Raw genomic sequence first — 15,656 nt, 5'->3', positions numbered from 1 at the left:
TGATGTCTATACTGGTTAAATATACAAAGAGGTTTAGTGTTAGGCACTGAATTCATACGAGCAAAGTTTATATGAATTATTGCAGAAACTGGAGTATACTAATAACAAGAGTACATAATAAATTGGTCTTGAGGGTATTAGGAGGCAGATTACTTAATTGTATTATTGGCCACTACAGCTATATAGGAATTTAAAGGAATTAAGGGAAATAATATGATGGTGGGTGTGGTGTTGGTGAAAATATACTGATAAAAGATCCAATTGTCATGTGAACGTAAAAAATGGAGGGAAGTGAAGCACTATGGTGAGGGGAAAAGTAGTATTGAAAACAAAGAAGGAAAGGGAAAAGGAAGGTGCTACAAATAACACTATTCTCATCTTGATATTATTTTTATCAGGTATTCAAAACTTTTTTTGGTGCTTCCTAGGGTGTATCCCAGAGGAGAAAGTAAAAGTGGAAAAATAAATAATGAGAAGACTGGGAAGATACAAAAAAACATAAAAGTGCAAAAGTGTAAATGAAAGTGAACACACTGGTGTAAATTTACTAAGATGGGAGTTCTATTTCAGATGGTGCCCATAGCAACCAATCAGATTCTGCTTCTCATTTATCTAGCACCTTCTAGAAGATAATACCTGGAATCTGATTGGTTGCTATGGGCAAAATCCCATCTTAAATAGAGCCCCCATCTTAGTAAATTTAACCCACTGTGTTAAGATGAAAAACCAAATAGGTTATTGATGCCTATAATAACTAATAGAAAAAAACCTATAAAAATGCACTATAATTAATGAATTCATTAAGGCCATCAGGTTTCAAAGCTCCGAGGTGGAACATACATCTGCTTTCCTTCCTAAGTAGCTCTTGTGTGAGGTTGCCACCTCTGATGCCCAGTTTCACATGCTCCAATCCAAAACATTTCATGTTTTTTGTTGAGCTTTTTGTGATATTTATAAAAATGTCTTGCAACAGAGGTGAGTTGGCGCATTTTCTCCAAATCTGTTGCGGATATTACCAACATGCTCGAGAATTCTCACTTTTAAAGCTCTGGAGGTCATCCCCACATATTTATAACCACATGTACTAATCAATAGATAACTCCAGTGGTCTTGCAATTAGTGTATTGTGAGATCTTAATTTCTTGGCCATGTTTGTCCTGCACTGAGTTTGTTTCCAGAATTAAGGGACAAATCTTACACGAGTCACATGGGTATGTCCCACTTATTGATTCAAGTCTCTGGGGGTACTTGGTAAAGTGACTCTTCCCCAAGTGATCCCAAAGGTTATGTGATCTATGCCAACTCATGTGGATTTTCGAATCCAGATGTGTGGCAAGATCCTGATCCAGTTTAAGAATTGGGAGATGTTTCTGAATCGCTTCTGAGAGTTCTCGCCACTCACTGCAAAATGTACCCACAAATCTTAGTCTTTGATCCTCTTTGGGTTTGTCTGCTTGTTGCCTAAATATTAGAGATTCTCTGTTGGTGTGCATAGCAGATTTTTGAGCTTTGAGACCTCTTGCTGTACCCTCGATCTAATAATCGAGACACTAATTATTTACTCTGCACTTTGTACACTGAGCACCACTGCAATGGACTGGACTTGTACATCAGCACTGGACATATGGCAGCAATGGACACCACCACTGTGACTGGACTGATGCAGCACAAGACACCACCACTGGACTGATGCAGCACAACACATCAACACTGGACTGGACTTATACAGCTACACTGGACATATGGCAGCAGAGGACATATATGGCAGTACCACTGGACTGGATTTATATGGCAGTACCACTGGACATATATGGAGGTATCACTGGATTTATATGGCCGTACCACTGGATATCTATATTAGTACCCCAGCATTAGGCTGCCTTATTAAATAATATCGGGTGGAAGACATACGCTGAAGTATTAAAATCAGAATGCCACAGCCAGTTGAAAGTGACACGACTGAGGCACCCAGCGTTGAAAACACAGTGCATTCCAGGTGCGCTCCAAAAGGCAGAAGTGATGCACCGTGACCATCATAGTGATGGCGGATGTGACTCACCGAACAGGGCAGAAGCAGCAGAGCGGCAGGGAATAAAGACCAGGGGGATCACACTGATTGGACATCCTGATGAAGCCTGTGAGCAGGCGAAACCGATCGATTCCAGCACAAGTGGTCAAGTCTGCTGGCAAACTCCTGGATTTCCTGTGCCCTGACACGGAAAACTTTTTAAAGCTGTGGACACACGCCGGTACCATGAGTAATCAACTATTCAATAAAGTACTGTCCAGTTTGTAATATACAAGAGGAAAGGAGAAAAGAAGACTCTTTTGTGGGCGCACTCTTGTATATATGTAGACGTCTCAGAAGAAACAGTAATATTATATTAAAAATCTAAAATTTTTATTAGCAAAATCAATAAATAGAATAGTAGTTGGATATATTATCAAATGGAAACAGAAAAAAGGGGGAACACAGAACAAATTTTAACAGTGTAAATACTAAATAACAGTTCAGGACTGTCTGGGTTTAAAGCACAGATTGATCCCAACTGAATACCTGAAAAAAATAAGTCCTAAAAACCTACCTATTTAGGACTTATTTTTTTCAGGCGTTCAGTTGGGATCAATCTGTACTTTAAACTCAGACAGTCCAGAACTGTTATTTAGTATTTACACTGTTAATATTTGTTCTGTGTTCCCCCTTTTTTCTGTTTCCATTTGATAATATATCCAACTACTATTCTATTTTATTGATTTTGCTAATAAAAATTATATATTTTTAATATATTACTGTTTCTTCTGAGACGTCTACATATATACAAGAGTGCACCTACAAAGAGTCTTCTTTTCTCCTTTCCTGTTGCATGTTTCATTACTGACTCAGGGTGCACCACCAAATCTAAGATTGATTAGAAAACATCGGTTTTCCTCTCTTACTTATTATACTTTGGTCACGATACTATCCATTATATACTTTATTATCCCCCAGTGCAGTATACCCCTGATACAGTTTGTAATATACCTTGCAACAACTTTGAACATTGGACTTTGTAGTGAAAGTACAGTGTACTTTAGGCACTGAACTAAGGCTGAAATAAGGACTAAAGGCACCTGTGTCACACTGTTATACTTGGACTCTACTTCATATGAGGATTACAATTGCACTGTTTATGGGGACGAGTAATTTGCTTTAATATGTATCTATCCCCACATATAATATACACAACAGTGTTTGGTGTTTGTATAGTCTTGTTGTGTATGTGTAGTATACCGGTATTAGGCCAATCATTTTCTATTAAATAATTTTTTCTGTATTGTATAATTTAATACCTATTTACTGATATCAATTGAGCGGTTTGTGGATATTTCCATAAAATACTGGGAATAACTATAGATATCTAATAGAGGTCTATTCGAGCAACATGCTCCACATAGCACTGCAAGAAGTTTATACTTGGTTTCAAGTGGGGTTCCCAGTTGAGTAAATGTTTTGTTACATTGTAACATTAATGGAGTGTTATTCAATTGTTTACAGCATTTTGTGGTTATTTTGGTGACAGACACTGTTGGGGTGGATGTGCATCACGCTGATACGCGATGACATCATCAGCAGGTGATGGGGCTTCTCTCAAGCTGCACTAGATTTCACATGGCAGGAAGGACAGACAGGAAGTGACCAAGCCCAGCGCATGGGTGAAACGCGTCTTCTATCCACTCCCCTGTCTGGGACCATGGGTATCTGTCTCTCCTGTCTGTCTGAGCCTCGCGCTCTACAGCACCACTACAGTCCTTCATTGTCTCACCATCTGGCCTTCGATTACTCTCTCTGATTACGAGTAATAGTCATTCTCTTCCAATCCGTTACCAGTGGGCGAGTATTAACCACATTTTATCACTAGCACGGCACAATTGGATATATTATCCTCAGCCTTCTTGTGACTTTTCACTATCATAGGAAATACCAGCTCTATTTAATTGGTTAGCATTTCGGTTTGGATTATCTATACTCGCCCATAGAAAGCTTTATCCCTTCCACAGTACAGCCGTAGCCATCTAGATACTAATTGTTAGTTGAAAGCGATCGACTGTGGATATTGATATATAAATTGTATCATTCTATATTATATATAACATTCTTATGTGCAGTTAAATGTGATAATATAGTCACTAGTGTCACTGTTGCCCTGCCTTCTCTCTCTTTTTCAGTATACTGTTACATGTGCATGATACATTGTGTCAGTCAGCACACGAGCTGTCACCAGCAGAGAATTCTAACTTGGGCTAAACATATTGCTTCTTTTGATCTTTCTTCCGTTGAAAGCGTTCAATTGTGGATATTGATATTGATATATAAACTCTATCATCCTATATTATATATAACATTCTTATATGCAGCTAAATGTGATAAATTAGTCACACGCATCACTGTTGCCCTGATTTTTCTCTCTTTTTCAGTACACTGTTACATGTGCACGATACATTGTGTCAGTCAGCACACGAGCTGTTACCAGCAGAGAATTCTGACTTGGGCTAAACATATTGCTTCTTTCTATCTTTCTTCCTAATCGGGGTACTTACCAATTGCTTCTAGTCAAACCACTTATGTTTATATCATTAAGACATAATACAAGTAATTTCTTTGTTGCCAGGAACCGCCCACTTCGCATCCATTTTTTCACTATCTCACTATCTTTTCTGGACTCTCACTAGTGATTCAGAGGTATTCAACCTCTGACTAAAGGGGGGTACACACAGAGCGATAATCTAAGCAATCTGACTAGATTGCTTAGATTTCCAGCAAGATCGCTCCGTGTGTAGCCCTAACAGCGATAGCGATGCACAGCCTCGCGCATCGCTATCGCTGCTGCTAGATTGGCCTGCATGCAGGCCAATCTAGCGGGTCGCTCACTTCACCCGCTGGGTGAAGTGAGCGGCCCCCCCGTCTCCCCCCGCACGCTCAGCACAGATCGCGCTGTGCTGAGCGCCGGGAGAGATGTGTGCTGAGCGGTTCGCTCAGCACACATCTCTCCAGCATCGGGCCGTGAGTACTGGCCTTAACACTGGCAGCAGATCCACTCAATTTTATATTCACTTTTACTGCCAATACTTATATCCTCTTCTGATATTTCGTGAACTCTCATCAGTAATCCCAGATCAGCAGAGATCATTTCACTCCAATTCTACTACCATACCACACTGGAAATGCCTGAATCCATCTGATCTTGGAAGCTAATCAGTGTTGGGCTGAGTCAGTACTCAGGTGGGAGACTCCCAAGGAAGACCCAGTATAGTAGAGTACAGAGATGATTGTTATGTTCAGTGCTTAACACTGACAGCAGATTCACCTCTCCTTCATCTGGTCCCAAGTTGTTCTTTACCCTCTATCTGTGGCGGTTAACGATATTTCGTTTTGACAAATATACATTCACAATTGATGCTTTAGGCACATAGGCAATTTTAGGCATCCAATTTTGTACAGTTATGTACAAGTATATGATGAAACTAACCCATGAATCTATGTATTCTCCTATTAAGAATAATTGGGATATATTCTATAACTATCCTCTATGAACTTAATGTCCTTTTGTATCACAAATGTCAATGTCTTAATTTAATAAATTTATTCCAATGTACATACAAATGTAAAAAACATTTACATAAAATAAAAACTTCAGAATACAATGAATAATATCATTAGGACCTGTTTTACATTTCAGAGGCTAGTTGTTCATATGTTTCACCCTTACAGGTATGAGCCCACAAGTGCGGGACCTCTGTGTATTTCCAGGTTGTTTAGAAAAGGACATTAAGTTCATAGAGGATAGTTATAGAATATATCCCGATTATTTTGGCGCACCTAAGGAATTTATTGTGTGTGTGTGTATATATATATATATATATATATATATACTAGGTGATTCATCGCGCCCTACGGGTGGTCTTCACACCGTCGTAAGGGGCTATGCCCCCTTAGGCTTGGACTGGCCCACAGGGGTACAGGGGAAACACTGGCCACACTGCCCTGGGGGCCCACCTCCTCCTCTAAGGATCAGGTTCCAGACTGTGCACTGGAATTACACATATGTTACGTTATACTGGACTATGGTGTATTTTCTACAGTGTATTGCTGCTATTAATCCTGTACATTATCATGCATGCAGCAGCTGAATTAACTGTATATATTTATGAAGGGGCCCAGATGTTGCACTCTCTAATGGTTAGTCAAACCAATGATGTGGCAAGCCACACCCCCTCTGCAGACTTACCACACCCCTAAAGATGGGCCCCTACCACTGCATTCCCCCGGTGGGCCCTACATGCCCCAGTCTGACACTGCGCCCCCTTAACCCCCACACAACATCAAAGTGCAGAATAAATGTATTATAGAGAGTTTTAGCCGCAATGGTAGTTTTGATATTGGTTAAATATAGCATGACAAAAGGGCTTGTGATGGTGAATGGGGTGTAGGCTCTTGTGAGTGGGTGAACAGTGGCTGCAGGAAACGATGTACAGAATGTAGATGTAAATGAAATGTATACAAAAAAGCTTTGTTGAGGTAAACTATCAAAAGACATGTTTTACATTTGAAACACTTGATTGAACACTACATTTTTAGAAAAGTGTCGTTCATCACCAAGCAGCTGTCCTTGTTGTGCGTTTGGTGTAATGTGTACTTTAACTTGATGTTGTTTTCGAGATCGTGATAATGTAACGTAAAGTTGGCCATGTGATAACACCGATGTCTGAAGAAGAATTCTAATGTTATTGAAAGTTTGTCCTTGAGATTTGTTTATGGTTATTGCATAAGCTGGAATTATTGGAAACTGTCTACACCGTAGGATAAATGGCAATGTGGTATCAGTTGGAGCTAAATCAATGCGGGGAATAAAGACTATGTTGCCTTGGTTGCAGTGTGAAATAATTCTGCTCTTTATGAAGTGATGTGCCACAATTAATCGTGTCCTGTTACACAATCCCTTCTGTGGGTTAAGGTTGCGTAAAAGCATTATAATTACCCCTTTTTGTATAGCAGAACATGTGGAGGCATTCCTGAGGGTGTTTGGTTGAGTAGAAATTCAAGGGAGAAGGTCAAAGTGTCCTTTGATTCTTCTGTGACAACAGAGTCTGCGCTGTAATAAATGGTTGCATTTCCAGCCATTAATTCAATAATTTTTCGGTTCATATCGAGTGTGTGTGCGTTTGTGGGTGCAAAGGTAGGTGCAATTGGTTATCCTCCGACATTTGGTGGACATTTGCAAAAATAGTTTCGATAAGATTGGCCGTGGTCACCATATGTTGTGGGATTTTAATGGTGTTATTGTCGTAGAATTCCGGTATTGGTGGCATGTGTCCCATTCCAACTAGTAAAAGCAATTTATTGTGTTCCACTTGTTCTTCCGTGTGCATGTTGGTAGTAAGAGTGAGATGAGTGAAATGTTTCCACAGGTGACTTGCTTTTATGCAGCATTCAATATTAACAGTTTGCATGCCTCTGGCAATAACAGGGAGTGTCTGTCTAAAATAACCCCCCCCCCAATACGATAATCTTGTTTCCAAATGGTGTGTCTATTTTCATCACTTCACGCAGAAGTTTGTCAACACAGTGAAGTCCATATTTTGGAAGCATTGTAATTTCATCAATAATGATGAGGGCTGCTTGACGTAATACTGCAGCTTCCGGTGACGCTAGTCACATGATAGAAACAGAGTTATCAAGCAGTGGCACTGGAAGCTTAAATCCGCTGTGAACAGTGCGTCCTCCTTTTAGTAAGGTAGCTGCAATTCCTGTTGTTGCAAATGGCAATACTATTTTAGCGTTCCCTCATAGGTATGCTATGAGTGTGGTGTACAAAAGTGTTTTACCGAGCCTCCGGGACCATCAAGATAAAAGCATTGGCTGCTAACATGGGTGTTATCCACTGCCATGATAATCTTGATGAAAGCATCTAACTGGTGCTTGTTAAGCATTGCAATGCGTTTATTACCCTCGCGTGCTTCTTCAATGAGCGCATATTGCTTCGGGTGCATTACCCATCAGAATTGGCAAACCAAGCACTGAAAACGATAATCCATGTTGTTTTAGGATTGTGTTAAGCTCGTGTAGTGCTTTGTTTTGTGCAATGTTCTCAGAATTGTGTTGCATAAAGTCAAGAGTCAGATCGATGATGTGATCTGTCCACGATCTGAGTGGTTGAGCAGGCTGACAAAAGCAGCAGAAGTATGAGAACATTTCCCGTAACTGTTTACCCATAAGGTAAGTGGCTCCATCGGTTAAACAGTGATGCCATTCGTCATCAGATGCGAGAAGTCCTTGAGCTAAAGTTTGCATTGACTGGAAACTGATTGCACCGGGAACTTGTAGAAGTAAAATTCATGGGTAGAAGCGTTCCTCATTCTTGACACTGGTGGTATACATTCTTGCCACAATTTTATCACCTCCTTGTTTTTTTTTTTTGCAAATTGCCATGCATATAAACGTAGTAATGAGGAATTACTGTGTACAGTCATTGTTGTGCATGTGGATCATTAGCGTTGAGCGCAAACCAAGATTCAAGTTTTGTTTTGCCAGTTTGTGCTGTAAGGAGAGCTTCTTCCTCATGTCCTTGTTCAAAGATGATTGTTTGCTAGTGAGGTAGATGTACTGGAAGTCTTATTACAGCATGTGAGCGATCGTGCATTACATATTCTCATAATCGCCAAATTGCTTCTGGAGGGCTTACATAGCGACAGTCAATAAAATGGGTTATTTTGTTGTAGTGTTGCTCTGGCTGTCCATTTGGTGTTATGACAACATTTGCACAATCAAAGCCCTTAGAAATGTACTTGTAGATGTACTTTATAGCGGTAAGTGATGTGCAGACTTCCACATTTATGTGTGCGCTGTACTTTAGTGCCACGTAGGGATTGTATGGAATGACATTTTGGTTGGACATAAGTACGCCTCTAACTTTTACTGTTTCTTGAGGTGAACGTCGGTACACAGGATATGTATTACTGTTTATGATGGTGTTTTCATTAAATCCTTTTGGATATTGCTTAGTACATTTTCCATCTTTCATGCAGGGCGCTCGTGGATTGTTTGTGCCGCATGGACCATGTATCATACATTGTGTGATGATTTGGCGCAAAAGTGGATTTTCCACAGGTGGTATTCTGCAGAAACAAATTTATTGATTCTTTCTGCAGTGGTAAATTTGTCCGCTTCTTGCAGTGTAACCAGTATGTGAGCATGTGGAAGATCTCTTTTCTGGAACTCATTGGTATAGACAAAGCCTTTTGCCTGTCCAAAAAGACTGTTTTGTTAGGTCATCTATAATTGAATCAAGCTTGATCTTAAAGACGCGTGCAACTAAGTCCGCCTGGCCTTAAGTTCTCAATGAGTTCTGGCCAAGTTGGATTACCGGTGAAAGTAACAAATTTATCTGGAGCTCTCTGCTTTGAAAAAATGGACATAGCATCACAACAACGTTCGCGCATATGTCTTGGTGAACCTTCAAAACTTTATGGGAGAATAATGGGAACCCCAGCTGCCATGTTATTATGGTCTGCCATGTTTGCAACGTGGTCATCTAGTCCCTGATACTGTTCTGCTTGTAAACAATTCTGATTTTGGCAAATGTAGTTTTAACTGTTAGCCTCGACCTGAAGATACGTAAGAATCTCATTGCCAATGTGGTTGCCAGCGAAGTTCGCCGTAAGGGAAAAGAAGTGCGTATGTCATAGGATCCATGTTTGGGCTTAGAATGGTAAGGTTAATAAATAGCTGGTTTGAATCTTCAGGATTTGTAGGAAAGATTCTGATGTCTCATTGGAATGGTGGTTCCCCATCTTTGTTGCCAAAGATCATTGTGACTTCGATGGATGTGGCTTTGTTGTATTGTCTGAAATATGGGTGTCAATCACGTCTGAGGGCCATGGTAAAGACTGGAACTTGTTCTCCTTTTTGAGCTGCAAGTTGTACATGTTTTGTGTGAATGTTTCTAATAAGCTGATAGCTATGAGCAAGTCGATTATGTTTGTGTAAAAAAATATCAATCTTGTCCATGATTTCTGGCCGACAGTCATCATTGGCAGCATGTCCCTCCCGAAAGTTGGCTGCTTGTGTTCTGTCCATAATGTACAGCTGTGCAAACTGTGGAGCTTGAGTATTGACAGGCTGTAGGTGTGAAGTGCGATGGTAAGTCTGTCCGTGTACTTTGAAAATGTATGCGCCTTTTCCTGGTAAACTAACAATTTTAGCTCCCATTGAAGCAAAGGAAACAGCACTATTGTAAGATCTTATGTTGTCACGGAAATTAATGCGGCTGGGATCAGCTGTGTCTGACAGTAACTCGTATAGAAAATTGGGATAGTGTAACTCCACTGCATTGATGTCTTGTGGCTTTGGCAATTTAACTTTGCCTTTTCGGCAACAGCTTGTAAATTTACAATAGGATGGATTTTTGGCAATTAAGTTTCTAGATCCACAGAACTGGCACATGATGTTAAATGGGCCGCAAGTGTGTGGGTTGACGTGATGCTCTTGTAAAATATTTGCCACATTCTGTATAATATGAGTGTTTTGCAGGTGAACTTTGTGATGGTGTTCTGCATCCGCCAAAAGTCTTGCTTTAGTTTTGCTAAATGTTTGGCGAGCGAGGCTACATTGTTGAGAGCTAGCATGTGCATTGCAGCGCACAGAGGATTCTTCCACTGTTTCTTGTTGGAGTCTGCATCTGTGATTTTGTACATCTTTAGTCCGACGTGCCTGAGCCTGTGTAGATGTTTGTTTCTCACGTCTACGGCGCTGAGACTCTGCATTCGTAGATCTTTGGAGTGTTGTTTTCTGAAATGGGTTTAGAAGGGAACCGCACCAGTCCAAGCAATAATGTATAAATAGTTAGTAACCTCTGAAAAAAACTGAATTTAAATAGAATTTCTTCTGTATATGGCAAATATAGATGTTGTAGGAGTTTTTCCCAACACCAATGTTGCTTTCAGTGGTGCTCCCTAGAGTCAGAAAGTATCAAGTACCAAAAAATAACCAAAGAAGGTTCAAAAGAAAGGACTCTTTTTTGGGAGCACTCTTGATTCAGAGGAAAAATGCTATACTTAATAAATTTTCAAAACAACAATTAATCAATATAAATCAAATCCTAGGAGTAAATGTGTGTGAAAAACATAGCTTAGCGAAAATATTAATAATTCTAGTTATTCGTGATCTCAGATTCACGATTGATGAATTGCCGGAGAGTAGAATTCTGTGATGCCTATGTCAACAAAAATCTGCATCATATTTTTTGAAGTGTATGACCATCATTCATACTGCTGATATCCATTACGGATTATATAAGTGCAGAAAGTAAAATCATTGGTCATGCGAATCCCAATATTGCATGACATAAAGTTGAGTGCCACTGTGTCCAAAAGTCAATTTTTTGCAGTACCAGGGTGTTCAGAGGAGGTCTCCCTTCCTTGTACTAACCCGGCCTTTCACTGCTTAGCTTCCAAGTTCGGAAGAGATTGGGCATCTCCAGTGAAGTGTGACCGCAATTATTGGACTTTCCTCCTTGGTCACTCCAAATATATGTCAAATGGTTGCTGTATGTTAGGAATGGAAATAGTATGTGATTCGTAACAAATGAGTTACAAAAGAAAATTACATGCAATCAGCTAAATCATCAACATATGACACAGTGGTCACAAGGGTTAATTACATCTGCGTGACACGGCGGTCATAAGAATACATACATATGATTATGAATAATCAGCAGATGCAGTGAAACAGTCACAAAAAAGGAAGGAGAAAATAGACGTATGCAATTATCCTAACAATCACCAGCTGGTTAATCAGCATAAGAGACAGTGGTCACAAAAGAAGATAATTATACATACACCCCCTGATTATGTGACTGAGTTTTGTTGATTGACCTGTAATTAGCTGACAAACAGATACATGACACAGCGGCCATATAAAGAAATTATATGCATGTAATAAAACGATCACCGACTAATTAATTAGTATATGACACAATGGTCACCAAGAGATGATTATAAACACAATTCCTTGATTATACAGCATGTGATATCAGAATCACAGAAGACATGTAGTTAAGGATAATGAATGTGGGAAATTCACAAATGCCACGTATAATTACTAAATGATTATCCCTATATCTAGGCTCAGAGCAGATCATCAGTACGGCCGTACCAATTTAGATAATTGCTTTAGATTATGCTGTAAAAGACAGCATATATGTATGGCAGAATGGCTGACAGACGGGCATAAATTATCAGGATACCCGTTCTTTATGACAGACCTGTGTGGCGTAACAGCAGGCAAACGGAATAAGTCAGTCAGAAGGTTATTGGTGATAAAGCCCCTCTGGGTCAATGGGGAAAAGAAAAAGGGGAAGGGGTAGGAAAGGAAGGGGGGAGAGAAAAAGAGGTGGGGAAAAAGGTGGGGAGGGGGGGGGCTTTTGAAATGGTAGGGAAAAGATGTGTGTAACAGCAGGTTATAATTGAACCTGCAGAGTCTGTTAAATGATTTTGTAGAAAAAAGAGGGGGATAACTGCAATTGACAGTTTAAAGCGTTACAATTAAATACTGAAAGAATGGTTGAGTTTTCTCACTGGTGTTGAGTATATACGATACCAGTACTGTTGTTTGTAATGTAGTTCCGTTTGTAGCTGAGTGGAAGCTCCGAGGATTGCAGCGGCGTGTGTCCGTATTGACGCTCCAGGGGAGCGGTAGTTTGGAGCCGTTGCTATGGGGATGCTTCAAGAGCCGCTGCCGCGTCTGTCCGTGGTCTCTCTGAAGGAGAGCGATGGCTGGGGCCGTTGCCTGGTGATGGTCTGAGCGCTCCGGCTGGCGCGGTCACGTGTGCGCAGCACGTGATCGCTATACCTCCTGACGTACGTTTCGCAAGAAAAGCTTGGTCACAGGACGTGATGAGGTCACTGAGGATTTCAGTTTATGTAGAGCAGGGCTCATAGTTGATTGGATAGAATTAATGATAGACATGCTGATCCCCCAATCATAGTTAAGTTGAGTAAATTGGGCATCGTTACTAATTGTAACCGCCTGGGTTTAATTAATTTAACATACAGATAAATTAGCTGGGTGAACTTGAGGAAATTAAAGAAAAAGAAGATATGTAGAAAAAAGTATGTAAAGAACGGGAGAAACATGTGATAAGACAGTTAGTAATAATATTAAAATTAGAAAATACAATGTATATAGAAATATATATGCATATATATATATAGTTGATTAATTGTTGTTTTGAAAATTTATTAAGTATAGCATTTTTCCTCTGAATCAAGAGTGCTCCCAAAAAAGAGTCCTTTCTTTTGAACCTTCTTTGGTTATTTTTTGGAGTGTTGTTTTCTCCAATGTCTGGCATAGGACTCTGGCTTGTTGAGATGTAGCTTTTGCTTTTCTACGTGTTGTAGCTCTTTCCACTGTTTCGAGTTTGAGTTTGTTTTGGCGAGATACTGCCCTAGCAGCTAAAATTCTGTCTCGCGAGGATTGGCTTTGCTTAGCCAGCCATCTTGCCTGGTGTTCTTTGTTTTTTCGTTGTTTTCTTAATACGGGATCTTCATCGTAATCCATTGTAATCTGTTGTTTTGTACATAAAAATGTTAGTGGTGAAAATGAATTGTCTTGATCCTAATTTCTATGAAGGAGATCCAAATGGATTTACATAATGTAGCTGAACTTCTTGGTAATGTGTAGAAGAAGGGGTGCTTTTGACAGTATAGATAGGCAGTGAGGTGAGTTGTTAGTAAATAGTTGTAAGGCGGAAAAGAGAGAATCAGTAGCTGATGGGCGGTATACAGAAAAGAGCTATAAGCAAGGTGATAGGCAGGGTGAGGGCATTAGCAAGAGGATTCAAATGCACAGGTTGGCTGGAAGTAAATTGGGTCACCCAGGGTGTAATGGATTTTATAGAGATAAGTGTTGAGTTAGGGAGGGGATAGACAGATTGGGGGCCTTACACTGGAAATAGTCAAAAGCTTTGGGTAGATAGTTTGTGTAGAGAGTGGAAGTGGAAAAAATACATATTTTATAGAAAGGCAGGGTGGTAGTGAAAGGATAGGCTTTAGCTGCGCGGTAGGGGAAATATAGTCCTAGTCCGTATGGTAGGGTAATGTCATGTAGATGCAGGGCGGTAAGGAGTGTTGCAAGGGTGGACAGTAGAGTGGTTATAGTTAAATAAAAGGGTTTATTATCGAGATTAGTTTATGGAATTTTTGTTTTTGTTTGGTTGAAAATGTAAAGAAACATAATGTGCTAACATGGGCAAAATGATACGCAGGTCAGTAGGTAAGTAATTAGAAAATGCTGGGCAGTACACAGAGAATCCATAAATAGTGTTTGGAAAGTACATATTGAGAGACGGCAGAGTAATTAGAATGTGCAGAAATGCTGTGTATCTGTGAAAGAATAAAGAATAAGGATAGGCAGTGTGTTACAGAGAGTCTAAAGAGAGCCAAAGTGGTACAGAAATAAAGATGGTTTGCAAGTGGGTAGGTGGGGTTTGGTGTCCTTAGGAGTTGTGGGTGTGTGAGGGTTGTGTTTTTTGCTGTGTTGTGAGGGGTAGGTGGTCATGAGGCATTGTGTGTTGGGTTGGGGGTTGGTAAGGATGGGGAAGGGGGTTTTTGTGTTCAGGGGGGTGGGAGGGAGCATGCATGTTGGGGGAGTTTGGACCTCGAGTGTTCCTGCGTGTGAGGGAGAAGAGGGTGCCATGACGTGGTGCTCACTGATTGGCTGAAGGGACCCTCTTTGACAGGAGTCACAGGGGGTCCCGGCAGTCGGGGAAAGGGGATCCATGTGTAAACATGGATCCCCTTTCAGTGCGTGGTTCGGGTAATGCGTTTTGTTGTTTTGCCAAGTCCCTGGATTATAATTTATAAGAAGAGGATCGATCTACACAGGATTTTTTGTAAGTATAATTTTATTTTCAGGTACCCCGGGATTCTATGTGGAGAAGGGGACCGACTCTTTGTGTCAACATAGGTAAGTATGTATGAATGTAAGTGTGCATGTATGTAATAAAGTTATACTTTTACGGTGTCTGTGTATTGTTTTTTTGGGGGTATTTTTTTTGTAATAGAACAACAGGTACCAGTGGCCCCGTTTCCCCCCGCATGCTGGTACTTGTGGTTCTCCAAGTACCAGTTTGCGGGGGAGGCTTGCTGGGACTTGTAGTACTGCTACAAAAACAATATTTTTTTTACACTATGGCTATCAGCCCCCCATCCGCCACCCTTGGATGGGGGGACAGCCTCGGGCTTCACCTCTGGCCCTTGGGTGGTTGGAGGGGGGGACCCCTTGATTTAAGGTGTTCCCACTCCTCCAGGGTACCTCAGCCAGGGGTGACTAGTTAGTGATTTAATGCCAGGGCCGCAGGGACCAAGATAAAAGTGTTCCCCGGCTGTGGCATTATCTCTCTGACTAGTGGAGCCTGGTGCTGGTTCAAAAAATACGGGGGACCCCTATGCTTTTTGTCCCCCATATTTTTTTCACAAGGACCAGGCGCGCTCTGCGCTTGTGCTGGTTGTTAAAATAATGGGGAACCCCTGACAATTTCCCCCCCATATTTTTACAATCAGGACTGGCTCAAAGAGCCCGAGGCTGGTTATGCTTAGGAGGGGGGACCCCACGCAGATTT

At 40.7% G+C, this 15,656-nt stretch overlaps 2 pseudogenes; one reads left to right on the top strand and one right to left on the bottom strand.

Moving 5' to 3' along the window:
- The first annotated feature begins 5,178 nt into the window (after nt 1-5,178).
- LOC134897643 (5S ribosomal RNA) lies at nt 5,179-5,297 on the top strand (annotated as a pseudogene).
- Nucleotides 5,298-11,414: 6,117 nt separating this feature from the next.
- Nucleotides 11,415-11,534, bottom strand: LOC134895367 (5S ribosomal RNA; annotated as a pseudogene).
- Between the last annotated feature and the right edge of the window lie 4,122 nt (nt 11,535-15,656).

The sequence above is a fragment of the Pseudophryne corroboree genome, chromosome 3, assembly GCF_028390025.1.
Source record: "Pseudophryne corroboree isolate aPseCor3 chromosome 3, aPseCor3.hap2, whole genome shotgun sequence".
NCBI lineage: Eukaryota > Metazoa > Chordata > Amphibia > Anura > Myobatrachidae > Pseudophryne > Pseudophryne corroboree.
The sequence above is the reverse complement of the archived record's forward strand: the minus strand, read 5'-3'. Positions and strand labels throughout refer to the sequence as shown.